General features: G+C 41.1%; 2 protein-coding genes across 30 annotated transcripts in view; one reads left to right on the top strand and one right to left on the bottom strand.

The window, feature by feature from the left end:
• Nucleotides 1-15,027, bottom strand: part of SCRG1 (stimulator of chondrogenesis 1) — a 97,396-nt gene that overhangs the window by 8,948 nt on the left and 73,421 nt on the right. Inside the window, exon 1 of one of the 2 annotated variants that reach the window (XM_069576768.1) lies at nucleotides 2,347-2,886. The exons of the other annotated variant lie outside the window; for it this stretch is intronic. The gene's annotated coding sequence lies outside the window, so the exon portion shown is untranslated. Of the gene's footprint in view, nucleotides 1-2,346; nucleotides 2,887-15,027 lie in introns of those variants that run through there. 2 annotated transcript variants of the gene reach the window in all.
• The window catches only part of SAP30 (Sin3A associated protein 30), a 100,311-nt gene that overhangs the window by 33,496 nt on the left and 51,788 nt on the right, over nucleotides 1-15,027 (top strand). For all 28 annotated transcript variants that reach the window (XR_011254429.1, XR_011254413.1, XR_011254407.1 and 25 more), the window contains one exon: nucleotides 4,451-4,555. The gene's annotated coding sequence lies outside the window, so the exon portion shown is untranslated. The remainder of the gene's footprint in view (nucleotides 1-4,450; nucleotides 4,556-15,027) is intronic.

Below are 15,027 nucleotides of genomic sequence, written 5' to 3'. Positions count from 1 at the left end.
TCTCTGGCTGTGTCCAGGCCAGAGCACAGAATGGTGTTTCTGTCTGCCTTAGTCACATACTAGGGTGGAAAGTTCCATACCTGGCAAGTACTCGCTTGAAGCTTTTTTTAAAAAAAAAAAAAAAAACCAACACTTTATAAAATTACCTGTTTGAATTGAAGTCTTCTCTTCTTCCTTTACTTAAGTACAGATAAATAGCTTTAACTATTATTCTGCAAGTGGGGAAATGTCTGAACCAGTATGTTCCCATGATACATTGGTTTGTTTTTTCTTTAAAAGACACTGACCTTCATCCTTAGCAATCCATCAAGACCATATATTTTCAAGTGCCAACAAGAGTGAAATTATTTTGATCAATTTGAAGCAAATTGCTCTCTTTTTTCCCCTCGTTCTGTTGAAGGACCTGCCCTTTAAATTCCTCCTGGAATATATGCAAATTACAACAGCAAATAAAGCTAAAAACTGAACATCTGAGGAAATAACAAGAGATCTTTAGATAGTTACCAATCGGTTTTTTTGAATTCAATGTTATGTAACTAACATTGTTCCTAATGTTGTAAGATATCATTCCTATCCCAATAGGATAGCGGCATTATTTTTTACAATAAAGGTTTATTGTATCTCATTTTATGTGTTTAATAATTGATATTAACAAATACAGTTCAGATGAAAAACATCAAAAAATGTAGATCACCTGATAAATGTCTGATTAATCATAACCCTGGATAAATTTTTTTTTGAGCTTTTTATTTTGTATTGGGGTATAGCCAATTAACAATGTGGTGACAGTTTCAGGTAAACAGTGAAGGACTCAGCCATGCATGTACATGCATCCATTCTCCCTCAAACTCCCTCAATAGTGGCCTTATTTTAAAAAGATCAATGCAGAGGATACAGGGCTGTAGGCAAGATGTTTCCGGCTAAACAATAAATCACTGCCACCATCATATAGGGAGGGGATTGCAAATGTTGGTTGTGTGAGGGTATTTGGCACCAGCAAGCTTCTGAATGGCTGGACTTAAGGGGAAACTGAAAAAGAAAAATTATCTCATTTAATGGCCAAAACTTGTAGGATTATGTCGTGAAAGCGTTCAGACCTTCAGGGAGCAATGGTCCTGCAGACAGCTGATGTTTGTTCTAGAAACTGGCATTAAGAGCACGGGATGAAGCAGAATTGATGAATTAGAAAGGGCAGCCCTTTTTCTGATTCCTTTTGTAACACGGCCAGAAAGAAGCGAAGGCTGCAAAAGCAATGAAAATTCTAACCCAGAGCTTGACATTTAAAATATCAAATAGTTGGAAGAGATGAAAACTGCCATCCAGTCCATGACGGTGTCCATTCATCTTTCCTGGCCGATGAAAATCAATGATTTTTTTTTTTTTAACAATTCCCTCTCTTTTTTATTAACTGTACCAGAAGAGATTTATATTGGAATGACTGAGCACTGAATTGAAACTTCTCAAAGTGTAGGTTAAAGGAACAGAAGTGGTATTACAATGTGAATAAGCCTTCCAAGCATCTTTAAAACAGACAGTCAGCTCCAAGAGACCCTCATCAGTAGAAAAACAAAGTCCACATCAGCCCCAAAGGTGATCTGCCTTCGAGCATCTCAGAGGATGCTATGAATATGCAGGCTTACATCATTCTCATTATTTCCCTGAAATCATCACCACTGCAGCATTTGGGAGAGCTTTGCACAGCTTGTGTAACTAAGTGAAGGGCCTTTAAAGAGGAACTTTCATAAGTCCCAAAGGAAAAAAGAGTTCCTTTTATTGTAGCAGTATAGACACTGTGTTGTATTCCATCCTGGGGGTGCCGAGGATAAATTCTGTGAATTCCCTCTTTGTCTCACATATTTATACCAGTTTCTTTTTAGGAATCAGGATTTTTCAAAAGAAAAAAAAAAAGACAAACATTGCTTTCTCACTGTTTTTATACTTCATGTAAAGTAGGAATAAAGAGATACAGCTCGTGCTTTGAAAAGGAGCTCATATACTTCCATCAGTCTCACGCAGTCCTGAGTAGTGAAATTGTGGGGCCAGATTCAGAGAAGATGGGGGGCTTTAATAAGGCTTTAATAAGGACCAACAGTGAAGGAGCTGCCTCCTTTAAAGCCCCCAATTAAATGCCTTTCCTGTTAAGAAATGTACATTTTCTCTTCTCTTTTCATCTGATTCTTTCCCTCTAACTTGGGAAGTATCTTTTTTCTCATCACCTCCTCTGAGGCTTTCTCCATCTCCCTTTCTCTTCTGACTCAGACACAAAAACACTTCTGCCCTATTCTATAGCAGTAGTTTGCAGCAGAAACAACAACCTAAAATGATTTTTAAGGAAAAAGTACATACCCTTTTTCTTCTCCTTTCCTTTGGTCTTCTTGGCAGAGGAATCTCCTTAAATGCTCCAACTCACTGGGTGAGTTTGGGCAAAAGGAGAAAAGAGGAGGTGCTGGAAGGAGGTTACAAGTGGACCTTTGTCTGCTTCATCCCTCACCAGCCCGCCTGCCAGGCCACTGCAGCCAAGACTGGGGAGAGAAGGCAGTGGAGAGAGACGGGGCTTCGAGTCGGAGAACAGCCCCCTGGATTCTTCCAAACCAGGTGGGAGTGAGCTAACAGCTTCTTGATGGAAGGAAATAGCTGGTCTGCACAGGCACCTCAGGGAGGTGGACTGTCACAGCAATGGAGTGTAGAACCTGAGGCATTTACAGAAAGCGCAGAGAGTGATTTTTACCTTAAGGAGTGTGTGTGTGTGTGTGTGTGTGTGTGTGTGTGTGTGTGTGTGAGAGAGAGAGAGAGAGAGAGAGAGAAACAGACAGACAGGCAGAGAGCACAGAGTGGTTTTTACCTTAGGAGAAGAGTGTGTGTGTGAGAGAGAGAGAGAGAGAGGGAGAGAGAGAGGGAGAGAGAGAGATAAGGGCAGAAAAAGCAGAGGGGAGGAGGGAGGAGGAGCAGGAGGAATGGCCACTGTGATTCAGGAAGGTGGTTGGCTGAGGATCTTTTCCCTTTCACAGTTTCTTTGTGTGTTTTTGCCAAGTTTTCCTCACCATCCAGATGTCTTATTTTGATATGGGTTGCAGAGTTGGACATGACTTAGCGACTGAACAACAACCATCCCAGCTTACCAGGTCTTCACCCAAATGTTATCCATCACTGTAAAACAAAACATAAAATGACTAAAGATGAAATCTATTCTGTGCCTCAGAATAAAGGCATGAAAGGCATTTCATTCTGTTTGGAGTGAAGTGGGATTGTAGCATCTGTTAACTATCCTTTAGTCATTGTTGTTTTAATTCAATTTTGAGCAGACTTCCAGGAGTTAGAAAGATTATAATAGAGCAGGATTATCTAGATGAAGAACAGGAGGGAAAGCATTCCTGGTTGTATCGAATGAACTTTTCAGCCAGCCCAGTGTGTATGTCTGTGTGTGTATGTCTTGTACATTTATGTATGTATGTATGTATGTATGTGTGTATATATATATATATGTATATATATATATATATGAGAGAAGGAAATCGCAACCCACTCCAGTATTCTTGCCTGGAGAATCCCAGAGACAGGGGAGCCTGGTGGGCTGCCATCTGTGGGGTTGCCATAGAGTCCGACACGACTGAAGTGACTTAGCATGCCTGTGTGCATATAAATATATATATATATATATAAAATCACTCTTATGTCCAATCAAAGTTTATTACAAATAGAAAGTGTTAGTCACTCAGTTGTGTTCAACTCTTTGCTGCTCCATGGACTGCAACCTGCCAGATTTTTCTAAGTCCATGGAATTCTCCAGGCAAGAATACTGGAGTGGGTAGCCATTCCCTTCTCCAGGGGATCTTCCTGACCCAGGGATCGAACCTGGGTCTCCCACATTGCAGACAGATTCTCTACCCTCTGATCCACCAGAAAGAAAGTGAAGCCTCTCAGTTGTGTCAGCCTCTTTGATACCCCATGGTCTGTAGTCTGCCAGGCTCTTCCATCCATGGGCTTTTCCAGGCAAGAATACTGGAGTGGGTTGCCATTTCTTCCTCCAGGGGATCTTCCCAACCCAGAGATCAGACCCAGGTCTCCCACATTGCAGGCAGATTCTATACTGTCTGAGCCGCCAGGGAAGCCACCAAATAGAAAAATTTCCCCAAATTAATGACAGTGCCAGTTCGTGATATAGAACTTAAGCAACAATCTTAAATGCATCGGTATTAAATTTGAAAAGCGGGCTGATTAGTATTTCCTAAAAAACAAGTAACAGTAACAGCAAAATGTTCCCAATCAGAGAAAGTCTCGGGAGATGTTTTAGGTATAAGTAATTGCAGACATTGGACATCTTAAACTTGGGGGGAAAAATGGGAACATACATAAACTCTTCCCCTGATTGCCACCTGGGAGCTTATGCCTGCACCCAGATTTAGGACATGCTGCTGTTCCTTAACCAGCCCCTTTCTCCCGTTTCCTCCAGGCTTAAAGACTTCTGGAGTGGCTGAGGGTGAGGTGTGGAGAGAAGCAGCTTCAAGTTTCAACCATCACAGGTCCCCTCCCAGGAGAGAAGGAGGACCTGTTTTATGTGAGTATCTTCGACAAAAGGATTTTCACAATAATGATGCTAATTGAAAACTAATTCACGGTATATTTGTTGACATAATAATGAGCTACAGACAAAATCGCCTTTGAAAATGTCTCTAAAAATCTTCCATCTGTTAAAAAGAAACAACTAACCTGTTTTATTAACTTAATTACTTTTGAGCTCCATATAAGAGTATTCTTTTTGATGAAAACTAAACTTTCCTCTGAACCTGGAACGTTTGTGCTGAGAATGGCTTTTGCAAGTGGATTGAACAAGATAACCTCTAGTACCCAGACTTAGCTTTCTGCTACTGCAGTGAAACAGGGAAACTGACCCACTGAGGAACCTCCATGAGGCCCAGAGGAGACAGCAGAATTAATCACCAAGGGGCTGTGGCCTGTGATGTCAATCTTATGCTGCTATAGCTGCAGGAAGGGACCTGCTTCCCAAAGGCCCTCCTGTTGGGATTAGGATGCACTTGGGAACTACTAGGACCCCAGACAGGTAGCCGTGACTGTAATGGGGCTTATGGGGGAAACTTCCTGCTCAGACACTTTTCGTCAGAAGAGCAAACACACAATCTCGTTTGCCTGGGTGTGCACAGCAAGGCTCCCTGACCCGTAGAGGACGTGAGCACCCTGCTGGACCTGATCTTTATTTTTTGTTTTTGAATACACTAACTTGTTGTTCAATTTGTTTCAAAATAATCCCTGGTGTCTCAGACAGTAAAGAATCTGCCTGCAATGCAGGAGACCTGGGTTCAATCACCTGGAGTAGGGAATGGCTTCCCACTCCAGTATTCTTGCCTGGGAAATGCTATGGACAGAGGAACCTGGTGGGCTACAGTCCGTGGGGTCGCAAAGAGTCAGACAAGCCTGAGCAACTAACACTTTAATAGTGAAATAGTTTGGTATAACAGCAATCACTATTTAAAGTATTTTATGTTTTTAGGTATAGCTCAAGGCACGTGCATTCTGTTGCTTAATCAACTCTTTGCAATCCATGGACTCCTCTGTCCACAAGATTCTTCAGGCAATAATAGTGGAGTGGGTTGCCATTTCTTCCTCCAGGGAGTCTGCCCGACCCAGGGATCGAACTCGCATCTTCTACATGTCTCCTGTGTTGGCAGGCAGATTCTTTATCACTGAGCCACCTGGGAAGCCCTCAGCTCAAAGAACACCCATTGCTTAACTGCACTTTGACATAATAAGACAATACTTTTATAGGCATCATTGACAGCTATGAACAATAAATAGCCTAGTAGACAGATTAAGGTTTAATCTTTCTTTTCTTTGGTGGCTATATAGAGATTTAAAAGAACAGATAACTCATTTCAACAGGAATCTGCCACTGATATTTACCTCTATATAATCTTCAGCTCAGACATGGAATGCCAACAACAAGCTTTTGTTAGCTTGACCCCCTCCACCCCCAACAATAAAAATTATTCCCAAACCCTTGTTTTTATTTTAGATATATTGATCTTCTAGTGTAAAGCTTGTCTTTTTAAATACCGAATGCAATCTAGGACCAACAACCTGACTCTAAAGAGTGAGAAGAAAGCAGAACTGAGAAATTTCTTTGAATTGTTTGGTGACTATGTACAAATTTTAAGAGGTCAGTCAATCTTGATACGTGGAGCTAAACCTGCTGGTAAATAATCAATTACACTTCTCAGACACTGCAGTCTTTATCTTGTGACAAAAACTGATCTTTAAATATCATAGAAATAAAGTCAGAAAAATGGACCTCAGGAGAGAAGTGAATCGAGGAGAACTGGCCAGTTTTAGGAGCCCATGGAATATTTAGAATGAATGATCATGTTCACATGGAAATAAACTCTGGCAGGAAAAGAGGCCAGGAAAGAAGGAAACTTGAAAATGAGCCCTTTGGTTTCCTGGCAGTCTAAAAGAGGCCTTGGTCTGACAGTAAATGGAATCATAGCCCAGATCCCAACAATAATTGTGTGGTTTGCTGGACACAACCTACTTATCAAACCGAGAATGAGAAAAGGTTAAGTTGTCAACGGTTGTTCTCTGTAGAGCCCAAGTGGGTGCTGAAGCCTCTACAAGCCCCTGGTCTGTTGGTAATGAGGACAATACCTATATCAACATTAGTGATAAAAATGACATTGCCAAGTTCGCCAAACACTTTAGAAAGCTTGGCTTATTTCACCCAAGCAACATTCCTTCCTGAAGTACTTTTTCAGGTGGGGAACTGGGGCTCCAAAAGGTCAGGCGGCGAGACCAAGCTCACCCAGCTGGTAGGCAGTGGAACTGAGACCGGAAAGAAGAGAAGATTGTGCTGTTAGCCTGTTGCCTTGGTAGGAAGAGGAGTGGAAGGAGAGTGAGCCTGAAATTACAGTGCAGTTGGAAACGGCAACCCGCTAGGGCCACAGGGCTTACATGCAGTGCCTTTTGCCCTCAGTTTTATAGGGTCTATTTCCAAAGTTGCTCAGGTCATCACCTTTCCCTTCATCCCACCCTTTAGAAAGGTTGTTTTGTACAGTTGTCATATAATTAGCTTGTTATGTCACATTCTGCTTTCCATCCTGCGATACCCCAACTCTTAAATATACTTTTTAAACTTGCAAGCATTAAGGATCAGTCTTCATACTGTAAAGGTCAGTGGGTTTTGACGAACACATAGTATTCACTATCCCTTATTACATTATAATACGGAATAGACTCAATGCCCTAAAATATCTCCTTCTTGTTCAGTCACTAAATCGTGTCCAACTGTTTGTGACCCTATGAACTGCAGCATGCCAGACTTCCCTGTCCTTCACCATCTCCCCTAGCTTGCTCAAACTCATGTCCATTGAGTAGATGACGCCATCCAGTCATCTCATCCTCTGCCATCCTTTCTCCTCTTGCCTTCAATCTTTCCCAGCATCAGGGTCTTTTCCAGTGAGTCAGCTCTTCGCATCAGGTGGCCAAAGTATTGGAGTTTCAGCTTCAACATCAATCCCTCCAAATGAATAGTCAGGATTGATTTCCGTTAGGATTGACTAGTTTGATCTCCTTGCTATCTAAGGGACTCTCAAGAGTCTCCTCCAGCACCACAGTTCAAAAGCATCAATTTTTTGGTGCTCAGCCTTTTTTTGGTCCAACTCTCACATCCATACATTGACTGCTGAAAAACCATAGCTTTGACTAGATGGACCTTTGTCGGCAAAGTAATGTCTCTGCTTTTTAATATGCTGTCTAGGTTTGTCGTAGCTTTTCTTCCAAGGATCTAGCATCTTTTAATTTCATGGCTCCAGTTACCATCTGCAGTGATTTTGGAGCCCAAGAAAATAAAGCCTGTCACTGTTTTTCCTGGACTTCACCTATTCTTCCTGGAACTCTGACAATTACTGATCTTTTCACCATTTCTACAGTTTTATGTTTTCCTCACTGTTGTATAATTGGAACCCTAGAGTATGTAATCTGTATAGACTGGCTTCTTTCACTTAGCAGTCTGTATTTGAGTCATTCATGTATTCTTAAGCTTTCTTAGCTTATTTCTCTTTATCACCAAATAATTTTCTGTGATAGTGATATATCATGGTTTGTTCATCTTTTCACCTGTTGAAGAATATTTTTGTTACTTACAGTTTTGCAATTATAGATAAAAGTGCTATAAACATTTGTGTGCAGGCTTTGTATACACGTACATTTTCAAATATTTTGATCAATGTCTTTTTAGCATTTTTCAGGTTGATTGTAATTGTTGATTTATAATCAACTAACTTTTATATGGCTTCTCAAATATAGCTATTTGAAAAAATAATTTTCATATAATAAATCTGTTCAGAGTCAGGTATCATTTTTATAAAAATATAAACAATGAGCCCATAAGTGTTTTATGGAAGAAGAGAGCTCTCAATATAGAGCAATTTAAAATGTGTTTAGATTTCATATTCTTTGAAATATGAGCAGACATGTGGTCTGCTGAGGCCATTTCTTTTACATTGCAAACAGGGAAATTTATAGGTGTTAAATGAGCCTCAAAATTGTTCCTTTATTGCTATAACCTCTCTAATAAAACATGTTGAAATTTACACATTTGGAAATCCAAATAAAACTTGCAAGTTGAAGTAATAAATACAGTAGGGTCTTCGATAACTAAAAGCAGTTCCCTTTGTGAATATACATATCAAGTAGGACACAGGAAATCCCAAGAAATAATAAGCTTTGGAAATATTTTTCCTGGATATTTCATCTCTAAGTACATGATATGTGTTACATATATTATAATCCTATTAAAACATCACTTACTGGGAATTCCCTGGTGGTCCAGTGATTTGGAATCAGTGCTTTCACTTCTGGGACCCAGATTTGATCCCTGCTCAGGGAACTAAGATCTATAAGCTATGCGGAGCAGCCAAAAAAGTTAAATTACTTACTGTTTCATAGGATATGGGCATGCATTAGAGTGGAAGGCAAATATGTTCACTGTGTGTGTTAATCACTCAGTTATGACCGACTCTTTGTGACTCCATGGACTATAGCTGGCCAGGCTCCTCTATCTATGGAGTTCTCCAGGCAAGGATACTGGAATGGGTTGCCATTTCCTTTTTCAGGGGATCTTCCTGACCCAGGGATTGAACCCAGGTCTCCTGCCTTGCAGGCAGATTCTTTACTGTCTGAGCCACTAGGGAAGCCAGTTATACATTCACTAAAATTAATCTAAAACACAATAACAATTCTACCCAAAAGCCTTTCTGTAACACAGTGTTCTATCAATGGCAAGTCAGCCTTTGCCTTTATTACTGGTATTCCAAAGAGAGCTCCTTTCGGAATGAATTAGCAAAAATTGTCCCCACATTGTGACCACTTTATAGAACCTTTACTGAGTTTTCCCACAGAATCCAAGTGATTTGTATTGATTGGACCAGCAGAGCTGAAGTATAAAATATCCCACATCAAGAGAGCTCTAGCAATGTATGCTATGTTTTAATTTGTGTCTTAAGTTCCTCGATGTAAAGTATTTCAGAAAATAGTGTTCAAGTATCAGAATGAGGGATTTAAGACCATCATACAAGTTCCATTTATTTCTCCTCTCCATAGAAATGATAGCCTTTTTAGGGTCAGAAAATTAATGAGTCCAAACCATGTTGGCAAATGCTGGAATTTTTCTCCCTGACCTAAAAGTTTTGGAGATTTCTCCACTAGGAGTTTGATTCACTAAGAGGTGAGGACTGGCTTCCAAGAAGCTCATGGGGGTGGGGGGGATAGGGGGTGGGAGAGTGGTTAGGGCTTTAATTCAGTGGAAGAAATTCAGGAGAGAATTCTTGGGATCTTGATTCTCTCTGAAGCAGAACACACCTTATGATCCATCTAACAGGGGCTTCTATAGAGAGACCCTCCCCCTTTAATTTGTAAAACTATAGCAGGGGAAAATATCTTATTCTCTCTCTCTTTCACAAAAATATATATTTGTTTGTTTTAATTTGTTTTTGGCTGGAGGAGCAGCAAGACATTGGCCCTCTGGATCTTCTTGGGTTATTCCCTGAATACTGTTGATGATGACAATACAAGTGAGTTGATATTCATGTCTCTGGTGAAGGAAGATTTACAAAGATTGTTCTCAGCATCCCCCGCCATGTGCCAAATTGAACTTACCAAGAGTCTTCCAGGAGAGGAATCAAGGCCCTCTCCTCTTCCCTTCTGAGATTCAGCTTCCTAAGAACTGAGATGGCCCTGGCACTGTTAGCAAGAAAATGTAAAAGTTCCCCCAAGATAAAAGAGGGAGTCTTGGTCAGGGACTTGGGCTCCAGACCAGAGCCTAGAGGTTTGTGGGGGATAGCGTGTTCTAGATACAGTGTGCAGCTGTGGTTAGAAACCCAGTTACAGCCGGGCACCTTGGCAAAGCAGCCGTGTTTGTGGAACAGTGGCTGGCTGTGTGAGTGCAAATCCAGTAAGTGTTGACTTGGGAGCCTGTGGCCTCAGAGCCACCCTGCTGCCTGCGTGGGGTTCTGAAGCAGAAAGGACAGCCTTTCAGCCTGACAGAACCAGTTCTCAACACTGATACCACGCAGAATGAATTAGAATCAGAACTAGTTTAAGAATGGAAATATCGTTGATTTACAAGGCTGTGTGAGTTTCTGGCATACAGCAAAGTGATTCCGATATGTGTGTGTCTGTGTGTTTTGTATCCTTTTCCATCATGGTTTATTACAAGATATTAAACATAGTTCCCTATGCTGTGCAGTAGGACCTTGTTGTTTATTTTAGATAAGTAGTTTGCATGTGTTAGTTCCACATCCCTAATTTATGCCCCCACTTAGAAAGCATAAGTTTGTTTTCTTTCTTTCTTTTTTAATGTATTTTATTGAACAATAGTCGTGGCACACAGGCTTAATTGCTCTGAGGCATGTGCTATCTTCCCAGGCCAGGGATTGAATTTGTGTCTCCTGCATTGGCAGGCTGATTCTTTACTGCTGAGCCCAGTGAAGCCCTATTTGTAGACTTCTTTTTAAATTTATTTATTTTTAATTGAAGGATAATTGCTTTACAATATTGTATTGGTTTCTGCCATATGTCAACATGAATCAGGCATAGGGATACGTGACCAGCATGAGGTGATACCTCACTGTAGTTTCAATTTGCATTTCTCTACTAGTTAGTGCTGTTGAGCATCTTTTCATGTCCCTGTTGGCTCTCTATGTGTCTTCTTTGGAGAAAGGTCTATATTAGGTCTTCTGCCCATTTTTTTTTTTTTTTGATTGGGTTGTTTGTATTTTTTAGTATTGAGTTTTATGACCTGTTTGTGTATTTTGGAAATTAATTCCTTGTTGGTCACATTGTTTGTAAATATTTTCTACTGCTGGTAGGTTATCTGTTAGTTTTGTTTATGGTTTCCTTTGCCATGCAAGAACTTGTAAGTTTGTTTAGGTCCCATTTGTTTATTTTTGCTTTCATTTCTATTGCCTTGGGAGACTGTCCTAAGAAAACATTGGTATGGTTTATCTCAGAGAATGTTTTGCCTGTGTTCTCTTCTAGGAATTTTATGGTGTCCTATCTTTTAAGTCTTTAAGCCATTTTGAGTTTATTTTTGTTTAGGGTGTGAAAGTGTGTTCTAACTTCATTGATTAAGTGCTCTCCCAGCAGAGCTTGCTGAAGAGACTGTCTTTTCTCCATTGTATATTCTTGCCTCCTTTGTCAAAGATAAATTGAACATGGTTGTGTGGGTTTATTTCTGGGCTCTGTATTCTGTTCCATTGATCCATATGTCTCTTTTGTGCCAATTCCACATTGTTTTATAAAATCAGAACTTCTAATGGGCAGATCAGTTTTTTCTCTCTGGAATTTTGAAACAAGACTGCTCCCTTTGGACTAAGTAAATTCCCAGGTTGTGAACAATTTGGGGAATAGAGAGTCCCTGAGAGAGAGATACTGAATTACCTACAATGTGGAGGGATGGAGGCTTAAACAAATAATAAAAAAACAGAGATGCCCAAATTTTGAATCCAAAATCAATGGAGGTCCTACAGATTAGTATGCCAGTTCATTGTGACTCACCAAGAGCTCAAGTGTTTGCCAAATTTGTTTAACAGCTGAAAAAATATTTTTAACTAGGAATCTTGAGTGATGAGATTCTAAGGAACAGCTGTTGGAAAATGCTTTTTGAATGGCAGAATTTTAGATACTAAACTGTGGCAAAGGAGCAGTCAACGTATGGCAGGAGTTCTTTCCTGGAGCCTGTCCTTATGATGCTTACCCGTCTCAGGGTAGATCAGCCCCACCGTTCTGTGGAATTAATCACCGTGTTCTCATATTCCAGCCCAAGGAGGACAGAGCAGAGGGTGCTGACTTGAGGTCAGAGGCTTCTCCTGGGCTCAGTCTATCCATCCTCGGCCTTTGAATAAGGACCACCTACAATTCCTCATTGGCTCCGGGTGTAGGGTTTTTTGTCCTTTCTGATGTTGTGCATCCTTAGTGCCCAGACTCTGCCTGGCCTGATTTAGATGCTCACTAGCTATGTGTTAAACAGAACTCCTGGCCCTCTGTGTCCTGGCAAAGTCACTAGAAACCTAACCCCGCATTTCCTTTGCAGAGTCTGTACTTGCACAGCAGGTCAGACCCTTCGGAAGGTTCAGGAGAGCAGCAGTGGCTGGGAACTCCTGATTGGATGTGGTGGGCCCAGTCCTCAGCCACAGATGGAAAATGACATTTCGCTTGTCAATCAAATGAAACCCGTATCTGCCCAAGTCTGGTCATTCCAGGATGGTGGGAAGCAGGGGTTCAGTGAAGCCTTTACAGGCTCCACCGTCTGAGTCGCTATCCCCCAGCTTACTGCTGCCCAGTCTAACAATGATGTGCAGAGTATTTAACCACTTACATGGCAAAATACATTTTATAAACAAATGTATTTCAGTAAATCATTATATAAGTAAGAAATTAAATTTTCCCTGTGTATTCTCTAAACTAAACTCATCCTGAAGCTACTTATGCTGTGATATAAGAATATGGCCACCAAATCATTCTAATTATTTCTAAGTCTCTTATTGATGTTTAGAAATTTCTGGATGGGGACTTCCCTGGTGGTCCAGTGGTCAAAACTTCATTTTTCAAAGCAGAGGGTGCAGGTTTGACCCGCTGGTCAGGAAGCTAAGATCCCACATGTCTCTTGGCCCAGAAAACCAAACCATAAAACAGAAACAATATTGTAAAAAATTCAGTGAAGACTTTTAAGATGGTCCACATCAAAAAAATCTTTTAAAAAAATTACAGCTCATGGAGCCTGTACCTGGAGCCCCTTTGCTTCCGTCCCCACCTGCAGTGGTGTCCCCCACTGGCCTCCTGCCCACCCGGGCCCCTCCTGAGGGCCCACAGGGTCTGTGTCCATGCAGCTACCAACCTTGAGCTGCTTGGCTCATGGACCAGTATCCCAAGTCCATTACCACCTGCAGGGTGGCCTTGGATGGTCATCCAGTGATATGCGGTCTAACCTCAGCTGTTTATCAGCCCTCAGGGCCGTGGTTCTGTGTGTTCCCTGCAGGAACACTGTGCCAGTGCATAGGGCTGGATATCAGCCATGGTCTTGTCCCTTCTGAGTAGCTCAAGGCCCCGTCTTCTTCTCACGCCTTGCCTTTGGTAACCACACGTCTGATCTCTTTTTCAATGCAGTTTTTCTTTTCAAGATTCCCCGTGTAATTGAGGGCATACACTATTTGTCTTTCTGTGTCTGACTTATTTCACTTAGCACAATGCCCTCAAGTTCTATTCACATCTTGCAAATGGCAGAATTTCCTTCTTTCTTATGGCTGAATATTCCATTGTGTGTGTGTATATATATAGACTGCAGCTTCTTTACCCATTTATTTATCAGTGTTCACTTCAGTTGTTTCCATGTTTTGGCTGTTGTGAGCAGTGCTGCTATGAACATGGGTATCTCTTCAATGTAGTGTTTTCATTTCCTTCCGTTATATTCCCAGAAGTAAAATTGCTGGATCATATGGTAGGTCCATTTTAAATACACCAAAAGTAGAATTGGCCCATTTTTAAATTGGATTGTTTGTTTGTTTGTTGGCTATTTAGTTGTATGAATTCTTTATTGTTGTTCAGTCACTAAGTCATGTCTGACTCTTTGTGACCCCATGGACTGCAGCACCCCAGGCTTCCCTGTCCTTTGCTGTGTCCTGGAGTTTGCGAAAACTCATGTCCATTGAGTCGGTGATGCCATCCAGCCATCTCATCCTCTGTTCCCTCCTTCTCCTCCTGCCCTCAATCTTTCCCAGCATTGGGGTCTTTTCCAGTGAGTCATCTCTTTGAATCAGGTGGCCAAAGCATTAGAGCTTCAGCTTCAGCATCAGTCCTTCCAATGAATATTCAGGGATGATTTCCTATAGGATTTTAGAATAAATTCTTTATATATTTTAGCTATCAACCCCCTACTAGACATAAGATTTGTAAATATTTTTCCCATTATATAGGATGTCATTTCATTTTCTTGAATATTTATTTTGCTATGCAGCCTGAATATTTTGACACTCTGCCCTGGGTAATACTTTTTCCCCAATAGCTTGGGCACTTAAGAAGAGATCTTTAATTCCAAATGGTTTAAGGAAAATTTTCTTAACACACCTGAGCACCAGAATCAGCCATTTGATGAGCTCCTTTGCTGTCCACCTGAAGCTATCACAACATTGTTAATTGGCTATACTCCAATATAAAGTAAAAAGTTACATACAAAAAAAAAAAAGGAAAGGAGCAGTCATTTGAGTGAGACTGAGAAATGAATACTGAAACTGCATGTGTGGACTGGGTCTGCGTCTGGTGTTGAGGAGAACCTTTAGCTTAGGGGGCCTCTGTTTGGGGTCCAGTGCAAGCACCCAGTTTTCCTCTCCATTTGTAGGGACAGTGCTAAATCTAGTGACATACCTCAGTGAGACTGAGACTTAGGAAATTCATGGTTGGTTGTTATCAGGGCCTCCTGCCACTCTGCAAACCACCCCTACGGAGAGTGATGCACAATTTCCTTTA

The sequence above is a fragment of the Ovis canadensis genome, chromosome 2, assembly GCF_042477335.2.
Source record: "Ovis canadensis isolate MfBH-ARS-UI-01 breed Bighorn chromosome 2, ARS-UI_OviCan_v2, whole genome shotgun sequence".
Lineage (NCBI taxonomy): Eukaryota > Metazoa > Chordata > Mammalia > Artiodactyla > Bovidae > Ovis > Ovis canadensis.
The sequence above is the reverse complement of the archived record's forward strand: the minus strand, read 5'-3'. Positions and strand labels throughout refer to the sequence as shown.